General features: G+C 46.3%; 2 long non-coding RNA genes across 4 annotated transcripts; one reads left to right on the top strand and one right to left on the bottom strand.

Moving 5' to 3' along the window:
* Positions 1-1,216: 1,216 nt before the first annotated feature.
* LOC137478696 (uncharacterized) lies at positions 1,217-17,340 on the bottom strand. Of its 3 annotated transcripts, XR_011001734.1 has the most exons (4): positions 16,309-16,403; positions 14,539-14,717; positions 4,628-4,816; positions 1,217-1,339 (listed from the first exon to the last, which is right to left on the bottom strand). It is a non-coding gene; the product is annotated as an uncharacterized lncRNA (long non-coding RNA). The 3 variants fall into 3 exon arrangements; XR_011001735.1 differs by lacking the exons at positions 1,217-1,339; positions 16,309-16,403 and adding an exon at positions 17,212-17,340 and having other exon boundaries at positions 4,601-4,816; XR_011001733.1 differs by lacking the exon at positions 1,217-1,339 and having other exon boundaries at positions 4,601-4,816.
* Positions 17,341-17,518: 178 nt separating this feature from the next.
* Positions 17,519-18,692, top strand: LOC137478691 (uncharacterized). The gene is made up of 2 exons (XR_011001731.1): positions 17,519-18,241; positions 18,411-18,692. It is a non-coding gene; the product is annotated as an uncharacterized lncRNA (long non-coding RNA).
* The last annotated feature ends 5,775 nt before the right edge of the window (positions 18,693-24,467 follow it).

Genomic DNA, 24,467 nt, shown 5'->3' with positions numbered 1-24,467 from the left:
CCCTGAGGCCTGTGATCACAGAACATTGTCATAAGACTTAAGTAGCTATGATATGTTAATTTAAAGTTGTCAAAATACGCATACAGCTCTGCTTGTGCTTCACTTGGATGCACACAAGAGGCCACACAGTCCATTTATAATATGGAGAATGTCCCCAGAGTGCTGCAGCTCCACAAGATAGTGAAGGGGCTGTCCAGCACAGTGGGACAGGCTTTCAGTGGAAACTCTCTGCCTCTCCAGTACAAGGTCCTTGCTCCTTCAGCAGTGCTACCAGGCTTAGCCACCCATTTAAATGCCTACACCAAAACCATGTATTTCCCATCTTAAGTAGCATCAGCACTTGGTGCTCCTCTCCAGAAAGAGGGCTCTGGTAGCTTAAAAGGAATTTTAAAACCCCTAAATCTCAGGCTAAAAGCCCATAAAGCTCACTAGCTAGTGGGGTTTCCCTACACCCAAGGGGAATGGAAAGATGTCACATGTATTCAGATACCTTTGCTGCTGTCTGGTTTCAAATGTGGCCAAGATGAGGTGCAAACACCTCCTGATAGAATTAAAGGCTGCTATAAAGAGTGGAACAAGTCAGACCTCAAAGCAGTGGGGTCCCATGACTGAAAATTAAACCTGTGATTACACACAAGAGCTGACCTCCAGTCAATTTCCCATGTCAAGATTTTTTTTTGTTCATCTATTGGAAATTTCTTCCTGCAACAAACATGGAGAAAAGCCAAGACTACAGGACAAGAGATGTGCCAGCCCTTGCCCACTCTACAAGGGGGCCAAAAAGTGGATCCTGGCTCCATGGAATTCTCAAACACAAATCTAGAAGCACTTAGGATCATCCCATGGTACATATCCCCAGGACCACTGCTGAGGAACACAGAGCTCTGTGCTAGAACCCCTTGCATACCAAACCAGGAGCATGGCCTTTTACACTCCATCCAGGGGCAGAAGGACTTGGTGCTACAGCCCGGCTCCACCCACTCCTGTGCTCTTCAGAAAACCCTGAACAGCCCAAACCACGGCTTGCAAGAGAACCGGATCCCCAGCTCCTACCTAATGGAGATTACTCCACTCCCAGGGGTGCCTTGGCCAAAACCTCGCATCTTCTCCAGCAGAGTAAAGCCTGGAGCCACCCCTCTTATCCCATTTTCATGTCGTTACCAAAGTGCTTCTGGGAGGAAACACTTCCCACATAAAACACAGCGAAAGCAGGAACTTTCTGTTAAAATTTTCATTTTTGACAAAAGCTTCAGTTTCCAAATAGGGGTTAGGGGACAGCAAGCGGGAAATGGGTTGTCAAAGAATTCTCATAGTGCTTTCTTTAAGTGCTTTGTTGGACCTGGATACAAAGAAATAAGAGAAAGGATAAAAAGCACGGTCAACATGCTACAAAATATATTAGAACCATTTCAATCCTTGGGAAAAGTATTTTGGTTCCCATTGCTACTAATTATATATCATAAAATGTCAGAAAAAGCATTGTGGCTACAGCCTGTAAAAACAACATCATCTTACAACAAAATACTTCATTATTGCTTCCTGCTTAGCTGCCCTAGAACAGCAAGCTACAAGAAAGTGGAAATTTCCAGGAAATGTATTAATTGGAAAATAAAGATGTGTTGGATTCCTCATCAGAGAAAAAGGCACTTTTATTGAGCAAAGATCATTATTAAAATTCAAGTCATGCAGCTCATACTCTGAATCCAACAGGCAAGAACTTTCCATAGTTACTTACAGTACATTTTCATAGGGTTAAGATGATACACAGTTAGTTCTTTTTAAGCCAATTATGCAGAACAAACATCATTATTTGGGTGGATCTAGGAAAGCAAACAATCTTTATTTCCAGAAGAGCTACACGGAGCATTCGTTGACTATTCTGCTAGGTAGCTCTCCAGTTATTCACTTTTCAGTGGAGTTGGCAGGAGCCAGCACTGCAGTAAGGCAGCCTGACTTGTGGCTAGGTCCCTGTTACGCTGAATAATGGGACAAGGGAAAGTTAAGCCCAGAATCAAACCAATACAAGTTTTAAAAAGTCAGAAGCCTTAAATCATGTTGGTGTTTCCACTTCAGATGGTCTCAGTCAAAAGAGCAGTGTTCCCTCCACCACACACCCTGTTTGTTCCACAGTAACTGCAGTGGGTGTAAGCCCAGGAGAAGAGAGGAGGGACAGAGAGCACCTCACATCCTTTGGACTCAGGGATGCCAAAAGCAGCTCTGGATGCAAGTTCAAGCTGCCCTAGTGGGACAGTTGGTTTTGCAATTGTTCAGGGGCCTGGCAGCTCTCTGCCAACAGCTACTCAGGGATGCTCACTGGCAGAAAGGGGATAAAATCCTAAGCACAGAAGGTCCTTCTTAGCTGCAGGTTTTGGGCCATGAGCACCAGCAGGACAAAAAAATTATTCAACTTATCCTCAACTTTGGCACACCTGAGCTACCAATTGTTCTTGTTTCTCCTGCTTTATTTCACCCAAATTCTTAATCCTGGTCTTGAAACACCAGAAGAGAAAAAGAAAAAGTAACTGAAATGCAGATTTTACAAAGCTCTGCTGAACTTGGCAGTAGGCTCTGGATGCCCTCAGAGAGCTCAAAATTTAGGGCCTGAATCAATTCCTATTGGAGCTTTTCCATTCATTCAACAGCAGAGAAATTGGGATTGTCAGTAAGAAGACAGGCAGGGGAGGCAACTGCATAGGAAAGAGGACAGCCAGGATGCCTGGGTTGCTTTCTCATCTCCCTTTCCTAAACTCATAGCCCAACAAGACCCTGCACCTCCCCACAACTGTTCCCCCTTCACCCCACCTTTGCAGACAGCATTTAGGCCATTTTAGCTGCTGCAGCTCTGCCCAAAATAATTTCACCCTTTTCAAAAGAGTTTCCTTCCCCATGATTCATGAGCTCACAGACCAGAGGTGAAGCCTGGGAAAGTCCAGCCCAGAAGGGAACATTTTGGATAGGCATGAATATGTAAAAGCAGGGTGTGGAGACTGCACTTCAGTTTGCCAAACCCAGGCTGCCCGGGTGCTGGAAAACCTCTTCTCTTCCCCGGGATACTGAGCAGAGCAGGGAGGTGGGAGGCAGCTAAGCACTAACAGCTTGTGCTGCAGGGTCGGGGCCTCCATCGAGGTCAAAGACACTCTTCATTCCTGGAACATCCCCAGCCCCTGGCCTCCCCTCAAACCTGGGAACACAGCCACCTTTGCCCCACCTTCCCTGGCTGTGCCAGGCCCCCGCTGGCCACCACCCAGAATCGGGGCCACTAATTCTCTTTTTTGAAGAAAAAAAAAAAAAAGGGGGGGAAAGGGAAGAAGAGAGTAACCAAGACATGGAAAGGTCAAGTGCCTTCACCAAGGCAAAGTGGCCCATCAGTGGTGGAGCTGGCATTTGAGCACAGAAGCGCCTGTTTTCTACACCAGTGCTAAAACATCCAGACCACCCTGCTGCCTCCGAGACCACACCGCCTCTGTGAAATGTGTGGAAATTTGCAGGCATTTTCCCTGATTTTTACAGGGATTTTTTTTTTTGTTGTTGTTCCACACTTGGCTCACAGCTGTTTGCCAAAATCAAATTGCTGAGGTGTTTCTGTCTCTTTAAAACTTCAGGAACAGACACTTGGACAAAACCCATCAGTGAATCACAGCTGCAGTGGGGGGAATTTGATTTAGCCATGGCAGGCTGAAAGCAAGAAGACCAAACTGAGATCCATCCCAGTCCCTCTGCCACTCCAGGCTGCTCACAACACACAATCCCCCTGGCATCACCTACTCGCTGTGAAAGGTGCTGGTATCTGGAGAACCAGACTGCTCTTTGATTCCTCCCAACAAATTCAGCAGCATTTTCTGCAATAACTGTTTTACTCCATAATTCCAAAGGAAAATAAATCAGAAAATATTCAGGTGGCCTCCTGCTCCAGTGCTACCAGGTTCTGCAGCTTACCATCCATACTTCTGGAAGATGATGACAACTTGCTCAGTTAAGCATCTGCACCTCACCATATTTCCCCAGCTTGTCACCACTCTGCTGTGCTTGTGAGACACGCACAGCCCCAGCATCTTGAAAGCCAGACAGAATACTCTCGTGTTCCTTCTCAGCACTCATTCCTAATGGATGTGCCACAGATAAGACTTCATTCCTACCCTCAAATTCCCTGCCAATCCCAGAGCCTTCCCCTGGACCATGCACCTCCCTACAGACCAACACCCAGACACATCAGGTGTATCAGAGGAACAGAGAAAGGATCAAGGCTTACCCCAGGCAGAGGCAATGCTGCAAGCAAAGCTCATGGAGATGATCTGACTATTCTTTCCTCCTTAAAAAAACCCAATATAAGACACCAACACATCTGCAAACAAATCACATTCTGCAACTTGCCACCAAGGTTCTGAACAGCAAACAAAAGGTTAAACAAACAAACCCTGAGCAATATCTCAGGCTTGACAGATGCAAAAAAAAAAAAATAAAAATAAAAAGCTTTCAGCCAGTAACATTTTTTTCTTCCCCAGCTGTAGGTTCATATTTTTAATGTCAGATTGCAAAAATAATAAAAGGGGAAGGGGTGGAGGGGAAGAAGACAAAGAAAAGCAAACATTTAGCTCACAACTGGATGGGAAATGAACTGGAAGCTCACATTTGTGTATATTTTTCCCTGGTGAAGAGAAGCCAGCTGGTATGTTGGAAGGTCCTGAAAACCTGTCCTGACATCAGCAGAAGTGTGAGCAGCAATACCTCTCCCGTGCTGGCTCATGCATTTTCTCCTATCTCACTTCATCTCTCACTAAGCTCGAGCGAGCCCACACTATTGCAGATTTATCGCCATCTGAAAAACATTAAATATCTCAGGGTTTCAAATATTTGCAGACAGCTGAAGAAGTGGCTGTGATGGAACTGTCTCTTTCTGGCATAAAGCTATCAATTTTCCATGAAAGTTGAGGCCTGGATTTTTTTTTTTAATTTTATTTTTTTACCCCTGGTAAAACACTGTAACAAATGACTTGCTCCCCTTTTAGCGAGAGCGAGGAAAGCGGACAGTCATTATTACCAAATGTGTGCACGCACAAGTAACTAAGGGAAAATAAATCCCATTTGAAGGTTAATTAACTAAGGCAGGGTCACAGCTTGACAATCTGCCCTCAGCAAAGGGGAAGCACAACATTGGAGGGTCTATGAAGCAGAGCCATAATGAATTGTGACTTGAGGCTTGTCTATACAGGGAAATTACCGTGCAGCCAGCTTGAAGCTGGATTTATAGTGCTCACTCCACATTTATAGCATTAGACCCTTTGTGCAGACTTATTAGGAGCTAGTTTACCTCCTTTACCTTCTGACAAATACTGCTTTGCACAGAAGCCCAGAAAAGTAAATTGAGCCCCATCAACTCCTTGGTTTTCAGCCTCACTGCTGGCTCTGCTCAGTGAGCAGCAAGTCCAGGCTGGAGAGTGAGAAGGGGGTGAGGACAGAAACGTTCAGCCCCTAGAATATGAGCAAGAGCTCGGGCTTGAGCCCAACACCCTTCAGTGCCCCCAGATGTGCACAGAAACAAGTCTGCAACAATAGTCACATCCATCCTTGCACAGAAAGCTGAGGGTGAAGCACTGGAGGAGCCAGGGTATATTTGGCAGCTCAGCATCTCATTCAATCCACTCCTCACTCCATCCCTGCCTGTGCTGTGGTGCCTCGCATAGCCTCATGTACCCAGTGCATCAGGAAAAACCACGGAGGTTTAGCCCTGGAGGCTGCAGGAGTCAGAGCGCTGCCTGCGAGGAGAACCACACTTCCAGTGCAAAGCAGGAAGGAGTTCTGGTGGAGCAGACCAGGGCTGAGACCAACCTAGATTTCTTCCAAGGAAACATCTAAGAACAACCAACTGTCTCACTTCCACTCTCTGGCCTCTTGGCCAAGCTGAAGGGCACCAAGCCAGCACCAGGCCACCACAGTGCTGAGCAAACACACCCATCACAGAGGTTTTGCACAGGTTGTTCTGATGTCACCCCGCTGCCATGCACCAAGCACAGAGGCTGCAGAGTCAGTGTGCTGCAGAGGGGGGCTGTGTCAGGCACCAGCTGGCACAGGGACTAAGGGCAGAGCTGGCATGGGCAGCATCAGGCCCAGAAAGGTGACAGGATCAGGCTCCCACACGCTGATCGACAGCTAAAGTCAAGTCCTTTAAGGTTGCTTCACAGATGCAGGGTCACACATGTGAAGGTAGTCAAGACACCAGGTGCCAAAAAGTGCTGGGGAAGGTCAAATATGCCATCATCAGTTAAAAATAAACACACTTCTTTTGGCATTTTGGCCTTTTGAGGCACCATACAGACAGGGATGTTAACAGATGTCAGGAGGAGGAGGCGTGGGAAGAGCTGTCATGTGGGACCCTACAGAGACCTCAAAGTCAGTTCACCTCCCTGTGCTGCTGTTTCCCTGCAACAACAGAAGAAAAGTAACCTCCTCTGGGGGAAAGTTTTCCAAGTCTTAAGGGGTGGCAGAGATAAGAAGGAACCCAAGCCATGGCTTTCAAGGTGAAATGTGGCTGCTTTCCCACCTCATTTCCTTCATATCAGAGAGGATGGGCAAGTTTTAGGGGTAACCTCAAGGTGCAGAACACACTTTTTGTCCAGCAGGGTCTCCAACACAGTGAAATAGGCCAGCCAGTGGGGGACACACCATATGGTGGGCTAAAAGCTCCCCCTTTTGGGGAGATCCCTTTGGAGACAGCTCCAGCACAGGGAGGAGGTGTCTGGCAGACACATTTCCGTGCTAAACCCAGAGATAAGAGCAGAAATTACTGCCTATCTCTCATCTGCTGTGGCAAGAATGGAAGGGGTTCACTATGAACATTCACTCCCTCTCTTCCCCTCGAGGCTTGGAAGTCCACCATCTCCTGTCTGCAGCAAGTTTTTCATTTGTCACTTTATCTCAGTTTTCTTTTCCTGCTTACAAACTGTAGGTTTCACAAAACTTCTGAGAGAGCTGCTTTACTGAAAAGGAAATGCTTAAAACCAGCTTGACTACAAGGTTAGCCCTGCTGAAGGCTCAAGTCAGCTGGTGAAAAGACTGTCTTTTCCCCAGTAGTCCAAAACCCAAAGGACGTGAAGATAAAACCATCAGAGAAACTGCTGAAATGAGAAACAGGCACACAGGCCACCGAAAGACAGAGCAAACCCCAAGAGGCACCATCTAAGCAAAACCATATGGCAATCTCAGCCGAGCCATCAAGAAATGGATTCTTTTCCTACCCGGCGCCTGCCTGTGCACTCTCCAAGTGCCTCCTTGCAGTCCTTTCCAGCACAGAAGCATCCCAAGTGACCTGCCCAAAGCGATAACACTGAGCTAAAACCTCCTACATGAGCCTTTTATTTCTCTGTCCTCTATCTTGCTTCTGTTTCCCCCCCTGCACTATTTTTTTCTTTCCATGCATAAATATCCTTTTGCTAGTCACATCTGGCCCACCATCATCTAAGACTCTTTACTTTCACCTAGTGGATATTGGGAAAAAATTATTCACTGGAAGGGTGGTCAAGCATAAAGACAGGCTTCCCAGACAAGTGGTGGAATCATTGTTCCTGGAAGTGTTCAGAGAACACAAAGATGTTCAGGTGGTGCTTAGGGACACGGCGTAGTGGTGAACCTGGCAGTGTTATCTTAAAGGTTGGACTCTATGACCTTGAAGGGTCTTCTCCAACCTTATTGCTTCTGTAGTTCTCAACCAAGCATTGAAGAATCAAGAACCTCACAAGCTTCCACAATTCTGGCATCACACTACCAGCACTAGCCAACTCATGAGAAATCAACTACAAGACAATATTCCATATGGCCCATCAGATGAGCTCTTTCATGAGCAATTGAGAGGAAGGAAAAATACCAGTGAGAAGGTATTTAAAAAAGAAATCCATGGGTATATAGTTTTATTTCCAATGGTCCATTCCAAAGTAGAGATTCACATTCATTGCTGGATATACAGATTTCATGCCCATGAAAATATAGATGGCCCCTTCTCTATGAAAAACAGCCTGGGGAATAAAATAGGTATAAAGCTACATAGTACAAAATCTGCAGGCTGGTCCTATGAAGTCACAGCCCACCGATGTGTGCATACTGTCATATATTTACCTAATAAAATATAAATAATATTTTATGTAGGAGTCAGTTTATGAGGCCGTGTGTATGCAGAAATGGGAGGACCTGTTATATATAGGAGGGAGAGAAGGTTAAAAGACCTGTGTTGTCACACTGATTTACAGGCTGATTTAACTGGTATTTAAATATGATTATTTCAGGGGATGTGGGTGGTCATTCACAAGGGAATGCCAATAGCATTATTTAAGGGGTTTTCATTTATTTCTTGCACTCATGTAGTTGTATGAAATCTAAATACATGAAATTGCCAAAATCTCCAAACATCCATTTTTGGGTACATTTGTATGGTGCCTTTACCCAAAACACCACAAAAAACAGGTAAGAACCTTTATTCCTCAGCCTCTAAGAGGAAGGCTGTAACATCCATGACACAGACAAACCCTCTGGGGACAGAAGATGTTCAGCAGCCTCCTCCAGAACAGGGAGGAAGGTGGCTTTCACCAATGCTGTCCTGAACATGAGGCTCCTCTCCCACCTCATATTTCTATGCTGTGCACACTCATATAGTCTTATTCTTATTTTAAGAACATGAATATATACATCTGAAAACCCAAACCATTAAAAAGTAGTTGGCTCAGACTTTTACTGGAACACGTGCACAAATATGTTGTTTGGATATTTTTACGGCCATTAACTTTTCCATATATAACCCAGACCTCCCATTAGGTGTTGTGAACTGGATCGCCTCTTTACTTGCCAAGTTATATTTCAATTAAATTAAAGTCACCTTTGGTCCTAATGAACCCCTGTTGTTTGCCTAATGCCATGATTAATTCCAGCTGCAAGAAATGGTATTAGCCTGGGTGGGTACAGGGTTGAAGACTCTGATTCTCCTCCAAGATTTATGGGTGCTAGAGAAGGCTCCATAACTCATGTTGCTGAGTCTATAACTTTTCAGGCAGTAAACAGAAGCCTCTGCCACAACAGGCCTCCAACTGATGGATTCACCCTTAATTTGTTCCTGCAGTAGGAACTTAACACAATTCTTCAGGCATGGATAAACGCCTTTTCTCCCCCAAAGCTCAGCAGAAAGAGGCATCCCAGACTCTGCACAGACACTTGGTGACAGACACCCTCACCTGCAGAGCCAGGAGGGACTGAAGCCTGTACTCTCCATGCACACCCCCCAGAAGTAAAAGGTTTCCTCAGACCACGCTGCCACACCAGACTCACAGGGCCCAGATTCTGTGCTGTGTTCTGAGAAGTTCTGAGCTCTGGTTCTAGGAATAAACACTTCTTTTGGATCCAAAACTAGTTATCCAGTGACTAGTTAGCATGGAAGAATAGCACTGAAAGTAGAAGACACAGGCCACAGGTCATTCACATACACATCCAGCCACTAAAATGCTCAAAAGGAAGAGGATGGCTCTCAACACCCTTGCTCGTGGCAATTACAGTGATCCTAAACACACCTAGAGCACATCTAGAGGTCCTCCAGGAGATGCAGACATGAGAGACTTAGCTGTGAACCAAAACCCACCCTTGTGATGAGGTCTCAGCTTTGCCAAAAAGGGGCTGCCTCAGTGGTATAGCAGATTCCAGATTTTAGGCACCCCAGCACTAAAGGGCAAAGCTCTATTTGAGTGCAGAATCTCTTTCTGAACAATCTGCTATGCAGTAAAGATTTGCATGATCAACAAGCACTGCTGAGCTTCTCCTCATCTCTGTATCTAACCCCCTTTGACCCCACTTGCGCTTACAGTCATCATGGCACCAAATGGCAGAATCCCACCACCTCCCTACCTCTAGTGTAGCAAAGAGAAGTGCCTGCCAAGCACAGCACAGTGCTGGAGGAGTTGTGCCAGCTCTGGCCACGGCCTCTAAATTCCCACTGTACCAGGACATCCTAAAGAGAGCATCATAGTGACCTACAAAACCCTTGAGTTCTTTCATTTAACAGGTGAACTTACTTATGGTCAGCCCCTTCTTCATTCCCTTCCCCTCCTTCCCTCTGTTTTAAGGCCATAGAAGTTGCCTGAGTATTCAAAAACATGACAAGATTATCAGTCCTTTTATTAGTTCCAGTGGCAACCTGATACCATGTCCCATGCTGGCCACTTGCTTCACACCTCCCAAGGCAGCATCAGCCTTCCTTATTCATAGCTGCAGAGATTTCCAGAAACGAGAGAGAAATCAGCATGTTTCCAGAAAATGAAGTACTGTTTGGACTGTTCAGAGATTGAACAGGATAAGAACAGATGGGATACCTCAGCTGTATGAAAATGTCTGCCCTCTCTCAATAACATTATCATTACAGAGGGAAAAAAAAAGTGTTCTGTTGCCAGAACCCTGCTTTAGGTTTGTATCTGTGTAAGACAAAACCTGTTGCTTATATCCAAGGCAGTCTTTCCTTGGCAACCAGCCTACAGGATCAATTCTTAGGAGAATTATCACCTATTTAAACCCATGTATATCAGGAGTAGCTTGATCTAGATGGAGTTTAAGACAGAGATGAGAATAAGGAATATGATTTCAGAGGGGCCAAGGCAGCAGCAGCAAATATTCCGGAGCCCAAGGTTCAGAACCGTCTTACTCCACACAGCAGCTCAATACTAAACACAGCCTGAGCACAACATTACCATATTCATCTCCCATGACTTCTCTGGCACCCACCTCACCTAGACCAGCACTGCACTTGAGCAAGAGTGAAGAGGCAGAGCCAAACCATGTTATGCAACTCCACAAAGAAATACAGAGGTTCAATGTGCTTCAGACAAACCCAAGAATAACCATTGCACTGTGGAAAGTATTTGCCACTAAAGCATTTTTCATTAGAAGTGGCATTTCTAAGCAGTCTATCCTGCTGAAAAGCAATACCAGCCTCACATCAGAAAGTCTTTAAGGAAAATTTCCATTGCTATAATTAACTTCTATGTTGAGATTGCATTGTTCCTTTTTCACAGAAAAATCTCAGCAAAATTTCCATGGTTTAGAGGCAGCCAAAAAGGTGTCCTGTTCCATTTTTCAGGAAAAACTTGTGGTCACAAGGCATCTAGAAGAACTCCAAGTTATACATAGGGTGCAGAGCAAACACAGGGTAAACATCTACTCCCCTGAAACCCAAGACAAGCCAAATGAAAGGCTCAGCTCATTATGTGACACTGGAGCAACTACAGAGTCCTATCTGCTGGCCAGCAGTTGCCATGGGACCACAGAAGAGTCAGAAATAATACAAGATCCAGGCTTGTACAGCATGCCCCTTCTACCAATACACCTTTTCTTACAAGCTTTATTATTGACTTGCAAAATATGTGAAGAGACCCAAGAATGAAGACAAAGCCTTAGACAAGGAATCTAAAAGGAAACCCAGGCAGCTCAAGCAAACTGTACCCCTTACTGCAGCCAGGTTCTCACCCAGCTTGGCTCCAACAGTGAGCGACCCTTATTTATGAACTGATGTTAGTCTCCACAAGACCAAATTCACTTTTTCCAGACAGGAACAGCCCTGAATGAAGCCCTGTAATTCCCCTGATCTCTGTTTTTGGGTTGCTAATACATGCAGATTAATAGACTAGGAACCCACCCCACAGACATTTCTGCAAAGTCCTCTGGTTTGTGTGTTGCATTTCAGAGATGTGGAGGGGTAGGCAAGACTCTCCGAGGTAACATCTAGAATGGAATTTAACTCAATTACCTGTGCATTGACCCAGTAACTTCCATATTTCTCTGTGCAGCCTGCTCCTCACCATTAAAATAAAATAGGAACATGCTTGAATTCTACTTTGAATATAGATCTAGTAATGAGGTGCTGGTTTTATTCACACACCCCCAAAGGAAATTAATAATTCTGTTTCCTCCTAGCAATAGCAGTCCACATACTGACAAAGTAATGTTAATTTCATCTTTCTGAGATGAGAATATTTAACTTTCTTCTCTTAACCTCGAGACCCAACTCCAAAGATACTGGTGCACTGATTGTTGATTTCTCCATCCCTGTAAAAAGGTCAAAGCCATTCTCCTACTTTTTATACCCCTTGGTCAGACTTTACTGAATTTAAAAAATAAAACTGCTGTGAATTGGGTAGGGAGGGGGCAAAAACAAAGCAGAAAGAAAGTCTAGTTTATGTCCATAAAGACAAAAGAAGCAAAAATTGTTCAACTGTTCCATAAACACGATAAGCTAAACACCACAAAGAGCTCAGAACCAGATGCATCTCATGCATGCTGCTGCCCAGAGAATCATTAGGAGACCAGGGAAAGGTGAATGCATTTTGGAAAAAAAACTCATGAAAGTAAAGGTTGCAACCATGATTACACTGGATTCATTGCTCATAAAATCCTTTTTTTCCTTTTTTACAGCAGAATTTTCTTACATTCCAGGAAAAAGATCAGAAACAGCCTTGCTGTTTAAGCTGCACATTTCCAGGATACAATCTGGAGCTCACATGTCAGAGAGAGCAGGTCAAGAGTTTGTGAAGCAGCTGACCCCATTCCCAGCAGAAGACATTCTGCCTAAGAACAAGGCATCATCTCAGCTTTCCTGCTCCCAAGCCAAGTGCCTCAGGTTGGTGCTCCTCCCCCAGCCCCCACAATACCTGATCTGCTGCTGCCTTCCAGCATCCAAGCAAACCCCAACATTGTCCATTTTTGTAGGTGCTGGTTTCCAGGATCTGAAACTGATGTTGCCAGATATAAGGATTCCCTTTATGAAAGCCACATCCTGTTCTGCTACTGAATCTTGGTTCAGGAGAGCTATCTATAACACATCTGCCCTCACTCTGCCACTTAAAGATCACTGACAAGTACAATTAACACCAGGTCAAACATACCACTCCACATTTCAGAGACTCTGGTTTCAGCTGTTGTAATGAAGCTCTTTGATTATCCCTACGACTGGTAAAAAAAAACAGGACACAAATCAGGGTCAAGAAATATCTGCAGGATTTTTTTTTCCCCTAATCAGTGAGGATTTTAGTCTGTATGTTGCTTACTAACTGAAAGAAAAGGGATTTGTTAGGATTACTGTCTCTGTACCAATATGAAACCTACTAACACATAAATTCCTATTTTATGTATTATACAGGGTTAAATGATACCCAAAACCATCCAAAAACTCAATATAGTCAAACAGACTTATCTTGACCCTCAGTTATTCAAAGAGGCAAGTCACCTAGGGGAAAACAAAAACAAACCAAAAGCAAAAAAAAACCAACACAACAAGCCAAACAGAAACCATATCATTCCCAAATTTCTTTCAGGCCTGCTTCAGTCCCACTGATGCGTCTTCACTCATTAAAAAAAAAAAAAAAAAAAAAAATCCCAGTGCCTTGTCCAGAGACTCTGATAAACAGAGTGAGGATATTCCAGGATATCTCAGCAGAACATGAAGCTAACAGGAGGAGCATATTTATTCCCCAACTTTTAACAGCTTCAGTTTGAAACTGATTTTGTTGTTGTGGCATTAGACACTGCTCACTCCCAGGACTTGGTTTCACATGCAGGGAACACCCTGTGAAGGCTCTGGGTGGAGCTACATGCACAAGCACATTAGATGAGCACAGCTTCTGCTCTACTTTGGTTTAACCCAGGAAAAAGGAAGAATTCCCAGAAATCCCATGTGCTGCAAACGTCCTTTCCCAAGAGGAAAAGAAATAAGTTTAACATGGTTTCACAGAGCCAAAAGACCGGGTTAGTTGGACTGGTATTTGGTTACACTCCCAGCTGCACCTGATCCCTTCACTGCTCACTCACCATCCCACAAGGAACACCTGTAGCAAATCATCCACTTGTCCTAAAACAGCATGTTTGGATATGAAAAACAGAAAAAAATGAGACTTAAAAAGCAGGCTCATATCCTATGAAATGCTCCTTCTGCTACTCTGGATCTTTGCAAGCAAGTCACAGACTCGCATGTGTGGCTCAGTTGGTTTGTTCATCATGAAACCTCAGATTCTGCAGGTCACCTTCTCCCATCCCACCAGCCTGCACTACCACATGGGACAGCTGACAACACAAATACATCCAGCCCCTTATCTTCAGAAGGCTTCCAAAGACTGCTCTTAACAGGTCTGTGCAATGTAGCAAAACAAAAGAACATTTCTTTTCAGCAAAGATTTTCCACATTCCCATCATATTCTGTTTACAAAGCATACACCAAATCAACTTTTTAACCTTCCCTTTGACAATATAAATCAAAGTAACTGCCATCCATGTCACATCTCAGTCCTCAAACCTAGAAGAGGATCAGTACTCATCAGAAATTGACAAAGTTGCCCTAAGCAGCACCATAAAGAACTTAGCCAGAAGGAATTTTTGAAACACCAAAGGGGAACTGTGAATAGATATGAATAGGATAACACTGCAATAAGCTCCACATGGGTACAACAAACCAACAGCAATAAACATATGACAACAATCAGCTTCACCTTTAAACTCCTCTCTCCAAGAAAAGGAAACAGTTCTCACCTGTGAGCCCATGGCAGATGGTGACACACAAGGTCAGGAGGATAAGGTGGCTGCATAGCTGGTGGAGCTTCTTCCTGAGGGGCAAAGCTTGTCCTTACCTTACAATCCAACTGAAATTTATACCCAGGCACTGCTGTCCTGATGGACTACCAATCCCAGCTGCTGGCACATCAGGGAACCTGGGCAGAGGCAAAACAGAGACTCATTACAAATGGCCAAAATGTTCCTCTCCCTCCATACCCCAACCATATAACTCCATCTATCAAGAACATCTTCCTAAAACAAATCCTGGTGGGTCCATGGAGCATGGATTGCCCTGGTAATAGAGGCTCAAAAGCTGATGGCAACATCCCACTGCAAATGGGTAGAAGAATCCAGGGCAGATCCTTCCCTTCCTCAAATGACATCCCAGGTAGAGTCACCTCCAGGAGATGGAGAGGGACACTTCAGTCAGACTAAGCTAACACTTTTCACCTGGGGTACTCATAGCTAAGCCCAAAATGGATTTGCTGGCAGTGTCTACCCCTTGCTGTCATGTTGCTGGCACCTGGCCATACCCCAGAGCAATAAAGCAGACAAAAGCACACAGAAAATTATGGGATGAACTCTTGGAGCAGCCATATGCTCATCTAGAGTTTCAGACCCTTCATTTGCAAATCAGTTCTGGCTGACACTATGGCAACTGGGCCACAAGAGTCTTCCTTCTCCAAGGGGAGAGATAAATTAGCCCCATTCCCATTGCTTATTTTTTCATGCTCAGCACTAAAAGCTTTATCCAGACTACAATTATTCAATCATTGACTTACAGACCAGGCAGGTTTGGAGGATCATCAGAAAATAAAGGAATGTCTCTTCAGCAGTATCTCTCAACTGCTGTGCCTTAAAAAAGAAAAAAAAATATATATACAGATGTCAGAGTTCTCAGAAGATAATGGAAGGAATTCTGAGCATTCAAGATGACTGCAATTTAAAATCTTTCAGTTAAACTACAGATATTTTGCCAAAGTTTCTTTTCAAAAGTGAAAGGCTCATTCCACTACAATGCAACTCTTTCCAACCCATGTACTTCAAGAAGAAACAATGATAGCTCTCTAAAAATGTTTTTTAAATGGTTTTATCAAAAAGACTAGGAGTGAAGGGCTAATCTTTTTAAATCATTTTTTCCTCTTCCTTCAGCTCCTTTACCTTTCCCCTGCCATTTTAATATAGAAAAAGAGGAAATGCTACTTAAAGACAAAGTTCAATTCATGCTTTTTCATCACATCAAAAATAGATTCAGAAAGTAAGCAAAACACTTTTTTCTCTAGGAAAAACATCAAGTTTTAGAAAAAAAAATTTAAAAACCTTCAATAAACTTCCCTTACTGAGTTTTAACCAGGCGTTCTCTCCAATTAGGGCTACACATTTAAAGTCTTTCTAACAGAGTCATAACAAACCTATATTAAGCTTGTTTATTGTTACTTGCTAGCACAAAAATTTCTTCTTTCTAGCTAAGACACCAACCTGCAGTCATAGCCTCAGAAAGTGCTAGCTCAGAATCCCTAATCCTCAAGCCTCCTTTAATTTTGCAATCAACAAATCCATCCCTGGTGAATATACCAGAGATTACTTTCCAAGCAGCAGAGTGAGATTTCCTGCCTAACTGGAGGACAAGCAGGAAAAAAAAAAAAAAAAAAAAAAAAACTTGCACGAAGTTTGCTGGCAACCTAAACGCCCTATTCTCCCACTCCAAGCAGGGCACACCCCTCCATCCTCACCCCTGTCCAGCACCTTCTGCTGCACAGCTGAGCCTGCTGTGGGAAGAGGGGTTTATATTGGAGAGGGGTCTTGGGCTGGGCTTGTTGTCACTGGGCAGGACCTGTTGTTAAGGGGTGGGGTCTGTTCATCGAGTCCTAGAACTGCAGAATCCTAGAACCGCAAATCCTATAATCACAGAATCACAGAATGGTCTGGGTTGGAGGGGACCTTAAGGATCCCCTAGTTCCAACCCCCTGCCATGGGCAGGGACACCTTCCACTGGACCAGCTTGCTCCGAGCCCAGTCCAGCCTGTCCTTGAACAGTGTCAGGAATGGGGAATCCGCACCTTCATTGGGCAGCCTGTGGCAGGGCCTCGCAACCCTCACAACAAGAAATTTCTTCCCAGTGCCTAATCTAAATATCTTCTCTTCTAGTTTAAAACCCTTCCCCCTTGTCCTGGCACTACCTACCTGCCTGTGTAAAAAGTCACTCACATGCTGTTTTATAAGCTCCCTTCAAGTACTGGAAGGCTGCAATGAGTTCTTCCTGAAGCCTTCTATTTTCAAGGCTCAACAACCCCATCTCTCTTGCCTGTCTCCATAGGAGAGCTGCTCCATCCCTCTCATCACATTTGTGGCCCCTTTGGACCCATTTCAGCAGGTCCAAGACTTTCCCGTATTGTGGGGCCCAGAGCTAGATGCAGCGCTCCAGGTGGGGCCTCACAAGGGCAGAGCAGAGCGGGAAAATCCCCATCCTTGACCCTCTGGCCACACTGCTTTGGACACAGCCCAGGATTTGGTTGGTGTTCTGTGCTGTGTGCAGCCTTTCATCCACTAGAACCCCCAAGTCCTTCTCCACAATGCTACTCTCAGTAGCATGTCAATCCCAGTCCATACCCATGTCTGGGACTTCCCAGATTGCCCAATGACCAGCACCTGGCACTTGGACTTCTTGAAGTTGGTGAGTTTCCCATGGGCCTGCTTCTCCAGTTCCCTCTGGCTGTCATCCCATCCTTCAGGACTGTCACCTGCACCACTCAGCTTGGTGTCACCTGCAAATTTGCTGAGGGTGTCCTTGATCCCACATTCTGTGGGAGATGGAGCTTGATGCTGCTGATGGAAATATTAATATGCCATATTAATATTAATATTAATATGCCAGTCCCAAGACACAGCTCTGAGGGACAGCACTTGTCACCAGCCTCCACCTGGACATAGAGCCATTGACTGCCATTGACTCTCTGGCTGCAGCAATCCAGCCTGTTCCTTACCCACCAAATAGTACACCTTTCAAATCCATGTCTCTCCAATCTGGACATAAGGATGTCGTGTGTTAAAGGCCTGTTGTGACAACATAGGGCTAACACACACACACAGGGTGGCCACCAAGCTGTGATAGATGGCATCAGGGGCACTGCTTTCCTGGCTCCAGAGCAGCGCTGTTTTGCAGGGCTTGGGTTCTTTAAATGATCTTTAAGCATCCAAAGTGATGGCACTCTGGAAGGGCACAGCCAGGCAGAATGCGACAGATTCCACAGTGCTCCACACAAGAACTTGGCCCTACGTGCTGCCTCCAAGTTAGTGGGTGCCTGGGTTGACTCCTTAGCCAGAATATTTGTCTCAGCAGCATTCAAGAAATAGAGGACTCCAAGCCAACTCCTACAACAATTAAAGTCCCCAGCACTATGCCCAGTAGAATCCACAATGAAACTTCTGCCAAGCCTCATCCAAGTGCTGGCCTAGGAAAGCAAGAGAGAAATTCCCTTAGAGAGTCTGCAGAAGCTCAGTTTTAGTTCATGAGTGCTGCAGATTTATCAGAAGAGATGGGAAGTGTTGAGCATACCTTGACTGGCTCTATCCATGCTGAGCTCCATCACATGCTGAGCTTAAACTGGGTTGGCCACAAGCCTTTTGGATGTGAGCATGGAAACCACTCCATGACAGTGGAAGTGCAGCCAGGGCTTTGGTAGGTTCTGTATGGTATTTTTGGGACTTTCCATTCAGAGGAAATCATTAAAAACTGTGCTTTTCTGCATATGTGCTAAAACCTGAGAAATAGAGCACCTCCATGCTGCAATAGCTGGAGTGATAATTTCATGTTCCAAATAACAGGGTTCTTCCTTCTCTGCCCCCAGAAGCAATGATCGGATACAAAGGTTGAAGGACCAAGAGATCCCCTTGAGCTCCTTTTCCTTGAGGTTGTCTAATATACCCCTGAGGAAACAGACCCTGTAGTAAATCTTTTTTCATGTCCTAGCACATGGCAACTCAGAAACCAGTAGGGTTTCCAGGCAACTGCTACATTCTCTTGAGAAAGCAGCATCTCCAGCCTGCTTTGCCCTTAGAAATACTTCACTCAAACCATGCATGAATGGCAAAGATGTATCTGCATGTTCACAGAATAAATGATACAAACTGCTGTCATAGCTGAAAGTCTGTTTTCACTATGGTGGGATGAAATGAAGAGTTTTATTTACCTGCAAAAGCAGATATCTATTATCTATCTTATCTATATATACACATATATAGTTCCTTCCCCTAAATGGTGGAAAAAGTCACTTTGCTGCATAACTCCCTGGTAAGCATTGTGTCCCTCTGAAAACCATGCCCAGACTAAGTCAATTAGAGCCAAGTATTTCCCTTCTATGCAAATCAGGCCTTAACAAAGCCAAGAACAGCTCAGTGTTTCCAAAGACAGAGACCAAAGATGCCCGTTGGCACTTGCCCTCTATGTGATCTCAGAGCTATGAGGATGCCACAGGAGCCACGTGGAGTGAGACAGGAGGGTGCAGGCAGCTGGGAGATGGGGTTAGGGCAGGCAGAGAATCCCAGTGGGTGAGCACACAGCTTGGTCTCCAGCTGTGACTGCAGCACCTTTGCAAGAAGCTCTCTGATTCCTGAGCCGGCCCCATTCTGTGGGCACAAGGTCTTTGCAATATTTCAGGCACCATCTGCTAAGGCACAGCAGATATGCTAATAGGTTATTTCACAAGCAGATGCAAATACACCAAAAACCCCACTACACACAGACACTGATTTCCTGGAGGATGGAGGGGAAAGGAGCCCTAACTCCCCCCACATTTCCATGGCTTGAGGTGGTACCTGTGTGCCACCACTGCACCCACACATCCTTTGCCAACTCGCCCAGCCCTGACTGGACACACGTGATGGCTCAGCTGGGTTCCTATGGCTTTTGCAGGAGGAGGTCAGAGGGCTCATTTGGGGATATCCAAACTATTTCAAACATATTTCTAACTTAGCCCCATTCCTTTATGCTACAGTGGCATAGGAAACGCTGCCCCTTTCCCTACGCAGCACAGCAGATGCAGTCAGGAGTTTGAGCACAGCTTTAAGCCATTGCTGTAGACGCATCAGCTTTCCTGGCCTCCCTTCTGTCTCTGCCTCGTCGTGTCTCACGCAGCCCCCACTCAAAGCAGAGAGAAGGATAAACATCTCAGACAGTCTGGAAAGGCTGGGTATTCCTCCCCTTTCTTCATGACTGCCATGGACTTGTCTTCCAGGGTTTCACAGCTCTCCCTGGGCTCAACTGTTCATTTCATTGCTCCATGCTTGGCCTCTCCTCAGTCCTCCCCGCGACTCCTCACAGTCGGGGGTCACTGAAGCTCGAGCTGCCGAGCCTCCCCAAGACCCTATCCTTCATTCCCAACCCATGAGTCACTTCCTCTCCTCAAACCTCACCTTTCAACTTCCATTTTTCATTCACTTATGATTTTCTCTCTGTCTCCATTGGGGCTTTTGCTCTACAGCATTCAATTGCAGCCCTATTGGTGCAGGCAGGAGTGCTACCAGTGGTTTCAGCAGCAAATGGAGAGGAGTGAGGACATCTCATAAACACATGGGGCTAAACCTTCCCTCCATGCAACATAGTGCCAGTCCCTGTGGGAATGACCTGACTTGCATCTGCTGGAAATCTAAGCTGTGTTGCTACAATCACTTGGGGTTTCTTTTCTCTCAAGAAAATAACATCATCTCTCAAGAAAACAAATCCATCTGAAAAAGAAAAAAATTCACTTTTTTTTCCACATCATTTGAAATTGGCACCTTTTTAATGATATTTCATTGGTATTTTGTGTTGAAATTACTGCTAATTTTGGAAACCATCCCAAATACAGCTTTTGGTAGGAAAATGTACTGTCTGGCCAACAAAAGAATTAGTATCAAGATTTCAAGTAGCACACTGAAAATTCACCTCTAATTTAAAAAGTATGAAATATAATTAGTGATAATTTAGTTTCATAAATTGTCATTTTAAAAATGTTGAAAAATCCCCTATTGTCTATGAAGCATCACAAACTTTTATCGCATCATAAAACCATGCAGGCTGAGGTTTGGGTGTTTTGCCATCCTCAGCCCATGGCAAGCAGTAGGAAAGGGACTTCTGAACAGCAGGGTCTGTCTGGGACTTCTGGCTCAATGGTCTCTGATGGACACATCCTCTATGGCTCTGTCTCAAATAGAGCACTGGCTCTTCTGTGGTTAAGTAATCCTTATTCTTTTACTGCATCAGCTATCAATAGGAAAGTCCTCTGTGGAAGAAGTGGATGTTCAACCAAAATGGCCAGGCCTGGGATTTTAGGATGTACAATAAGCTGTACCTATGGTCAGAGCAAAGCAAATTCAATAGCTACTATGTCCCCTTTCAAAATGTCACTCCTCCTTTCAGCATCCCCTCCTGAGCTCTTCTCCCCTTGCACCCTCACTAATGCTCAGTGGCAGTCAGTGCCAATTCCTCAAGGACTTGCCAGCTGAGCACACTCCCTCCTCACTGAGGTGGTGTAACTGTCCAAAGTTCTTCCTCCTGGAGTATCTTCTGAAGGTCCCCATCCTCAGCCCAGACCTCTCCAAATAGTTTTTTTCTTCCAAGAAACCACTGGGCAGAGACACCTCTAGGAACTCATGAAACAGGGGTAGTAAATCCACAACCACCCCAAGAGAGAAGAGCATCCTTCTTAATTTATGCCACCTTCTGACAGCAAGTTCAGACCCTCCAAGGGCTCAGGTCTGAGTCTGCCCAAAGCCACCAGTCCTTGCCCTTGACCAAAAAATCCCAGGCTATGTGGGAGTCTGGGCTTGCCTCTCTGGTTTACTGCTGGCTTGTGTAAATCCCAGCTTTCTCCTCCTGCTTGTTACACAGAACCCAAAAGCACTTTCCCAGCATCTCCCCTAATGCAAAATCCAACAGTTTGCCAGAATTTGCTCACTCTGGCCATACTTGAGCTCTCCCTTGTCACTGCTGGAATAGTGACAGATGCAAACCAGGGAGGGAAGAGTGAACCCTGCCAGGGACAGGGGGCTGCCCTCCATGGATGCTCCCCTCAATTCCTGGTGACCATCAGCCTGTGGCAAGAGGGTAATGTGGGTGTGCAGGGAACAAGGGACAGACAGGGCTTGGGAGGGTGCTCTGGTGCCTGCACTCACCTCAGGGAAGCCTGGTGGTGCTAGAGGATCTTCCACATCCCCAGATCAGCAAGCCAGAGATGAATTACTGGGGACAGCTGAGACAGGAGGCAAATGGCATCGCACTGAAGCTGAACAAGGCCTGTGACTGTGCGCTGTGGGATCCTAAATATTTGGAGAGCAAAGGTCAGGAGAACAGGACACTTCTCAGAGATGATTTTCTTCGCACCCCGGGCAGGGACATGGAACTGCTATGCCTGGAATGACCCTGGGTGTTAGCCAGAGCCAGCGCCCTTACGGGTCACCCCGAGGTTCAGTGGTACACGCAGGCAGGTCTGTGTTTCCCGGGCTTTGGGTGCCACCAGGGCCCAGCATGATGCCCTCCCTGAGCCTGGTCAGTTTCTACGACAGACCTGATGTGGTGCAGGCCAAAGGCAGGAGAAAGAAGCCCTCTGGCCAAGCCACATCCTCGGTGGGGCACGGTAGGATCTGCTGCCGGGTGGCTGATCCTCCTTGCCGTGAAGGAGGATCATGTCCCCCGAGCCTGCTGGCCAGGCCCCTGGCTGTTTCCAAAATAAACACTTGGGCATGACAACGCTGACATTTGCTTTCCACCAACAGGCGCTGGGAGAAGGGGGCAGCCGCGTTCCTCTTTGCAGGCTGGTCACGAGGCAGGAGACAACCTGCTCAGTGCAGGGAGTTTGGGATCATGTGCCACACCATCCATCCCTCCCCCGAAAAGGGCATCCCTCCACCACAGGGTCAGAGCTTTTCTTGATGTCCCACACCTGGCTGTGGCTATCGCTGAGGTGTAGGCAGGGTTGGTGAGCTGGGATTTCACCTGCTGGCTCTTTTCATGCTGGAAGAGGTTAAAAAGGCATCTGGAGGGAGGTTGGAAGGGTGGAGAAGTTGAGCAAAGGATCCTGCCATAGATGTGGACACAGAGGATCCCAAGGGTCACCACAGCCCAACCCACCCACAGGAACAAGCATCTGTCAGACCCCTGATGGAGAAGGGTCCGTTGGGACACTCACAGGGGACAGGGAGAGGTTTCAGTAAGGACACCCACCTCAGGGTACCCTCTGATGCTTCAGCCTTTCTCACCTGTCTCAATTCTTATTCTCATTTGGGAATCAGGTGAGATCCGCCTACAGAGTGCTGGCATCCCTGGGATTTCCCCTGGAGGGAGGGCTGGGGACAGAGGGCAGTCCCTGGGAATGTGGTGCCAGTCAATTTAATTCTGGGAGAGATGCCAAAGCTGAGCACAGCTGCCGAAACAGGGGCTTTCCTCACGAGCAGGCTGCTCTCCCGCTGCCCCTGCCCTTGGCTGAACGCTGTGGGGAAAGTGGGGAGAGATTGTACATCCCTGTGCTCACCCCAAGCACCCCCTGCAGGGGGGAGAGGCATCAACATCCCCCCCAGCCACCATCCCAGACTCTCACGCTGGAGCTGTGTGAGCATTGCTGTCACGCTCACTAATTACCCAGATAATTCAGCTCAGTGAGAAATGGAGGGATTTATTTCTCTGGTTATTGCTCCAGCCAGGTTAAGGCATCTGGAAACAACTCCCACATCTTCAAGCTGAAGTGAATATTGAAGGACAAGTTGCAGCAACAAAAGGTCAGGCTGTTAAATCGCATGTCTATGATTAACACTCCCAGCCCATCACAAAAATGGTCAGGAATCACAAGGCTGAGCAGGGAAACTGAGGCACAGAGCAGCAAAGCAGCATCCCCCAGGAGCAGATCATAGTTCTGCCTCATCCCCAGCACCATCCTGATCTCTCCCTTGGAAGAAAGGCTGGATAGAATCCTTGCTGAGCCAGACCCAGGTCCTATCTCTTGGAGAGCAGCAGGCAAAGCAGTTTTGGAGGGTATTGAGGGCACACAGCCCTCAGGGCCTGCGCTAACTAACGGTGTGGGTGAATTCCTTCAAGCTGCTGGATGCTTCTCACAGCTGCAGAACAAATTCAATAACAATACTCTGAGCAATGCCTTTTTAATAGGCACGAGGTGAAAAGAACCCGACGAGTCAATATTTGTGGATGAAAACAAAATAAGCCGAGCTGTTAGCACGGAGGAATGCGAGGGAGGCCGGAGGCTGCTGGGGTAATTATTATTTCATCTGCCAGACAGCCGCGGTCCTGCCCGCTGCCTCCTTCCCCCACTGCCCACGCTGGCTGTGCCGGAGGGAGGGCAGGGGGAGGTGGGGACGGGGCAGAAAAAAGCAAATTTGGCTGCGGCAGCAGCGGCGAGTGGCTGGGGCTGGCTCAGCGCTGCGCCCGCCGGAGGGTGAGCGCTGCCCTGGCCCGAGTATTTAATGTCAGCGCCTGGAATGTGCTTAACACAACATTTTACAAGGGAACATTAGTCAAGCATCTGCACTGACAGAGCGGGTCAGCGATAAGGAGCCAGTGCATGGGAGCTGCAGGGAGACTGCTCTTGTTTCAGGCTAAGGAGGGCAAGCCTTGCAGAGCTGGTGCCAGGGCAGGCTGAGAGGGTCAAAATGAGCTAGGCAGCCCTGCTGTTGGTCTAGCTGTCCTGACAAGCATCACACAGGAGGGAAAGTGCCACAGTGACAAGCGGGGTCTCGATTCCCACACTCCCGCAGCTATTGCCTGTGGTCTCTGAGAGCTCTCCTCCAAACCTCCTGCAAGGTGAGATTTGGGGAAACCCGTCCAAAAGCCATTACCCGCCACATGCCCTTGTTTGCAGGCGTGCTGGTGTTTGGCTGTCCGTGGGTGGGAGCTTTCTCATGACACATCCCAGGCTTTG

This window comes from Anomalospiza imberbis, chromosome 9 (genome assembly GCF_031753505.1).
Source record: "Anomalospiza imberbis isolate Cuckoo-Finch-1a 21T00152 chromosome 9, ASM3175350v1, whole genome shotgun sequence".
Lineage (NCBI taxonomy): Eukaryota > Metazoa > Chordata > Aves > Passeriformes > Viduidae > Anomalospiza > Anomalospiza imberbis.
Note: the sequence above shows the minus strand (reverse complement) of the source record. Positions and strands in the feature narration are given on the sequence as shown.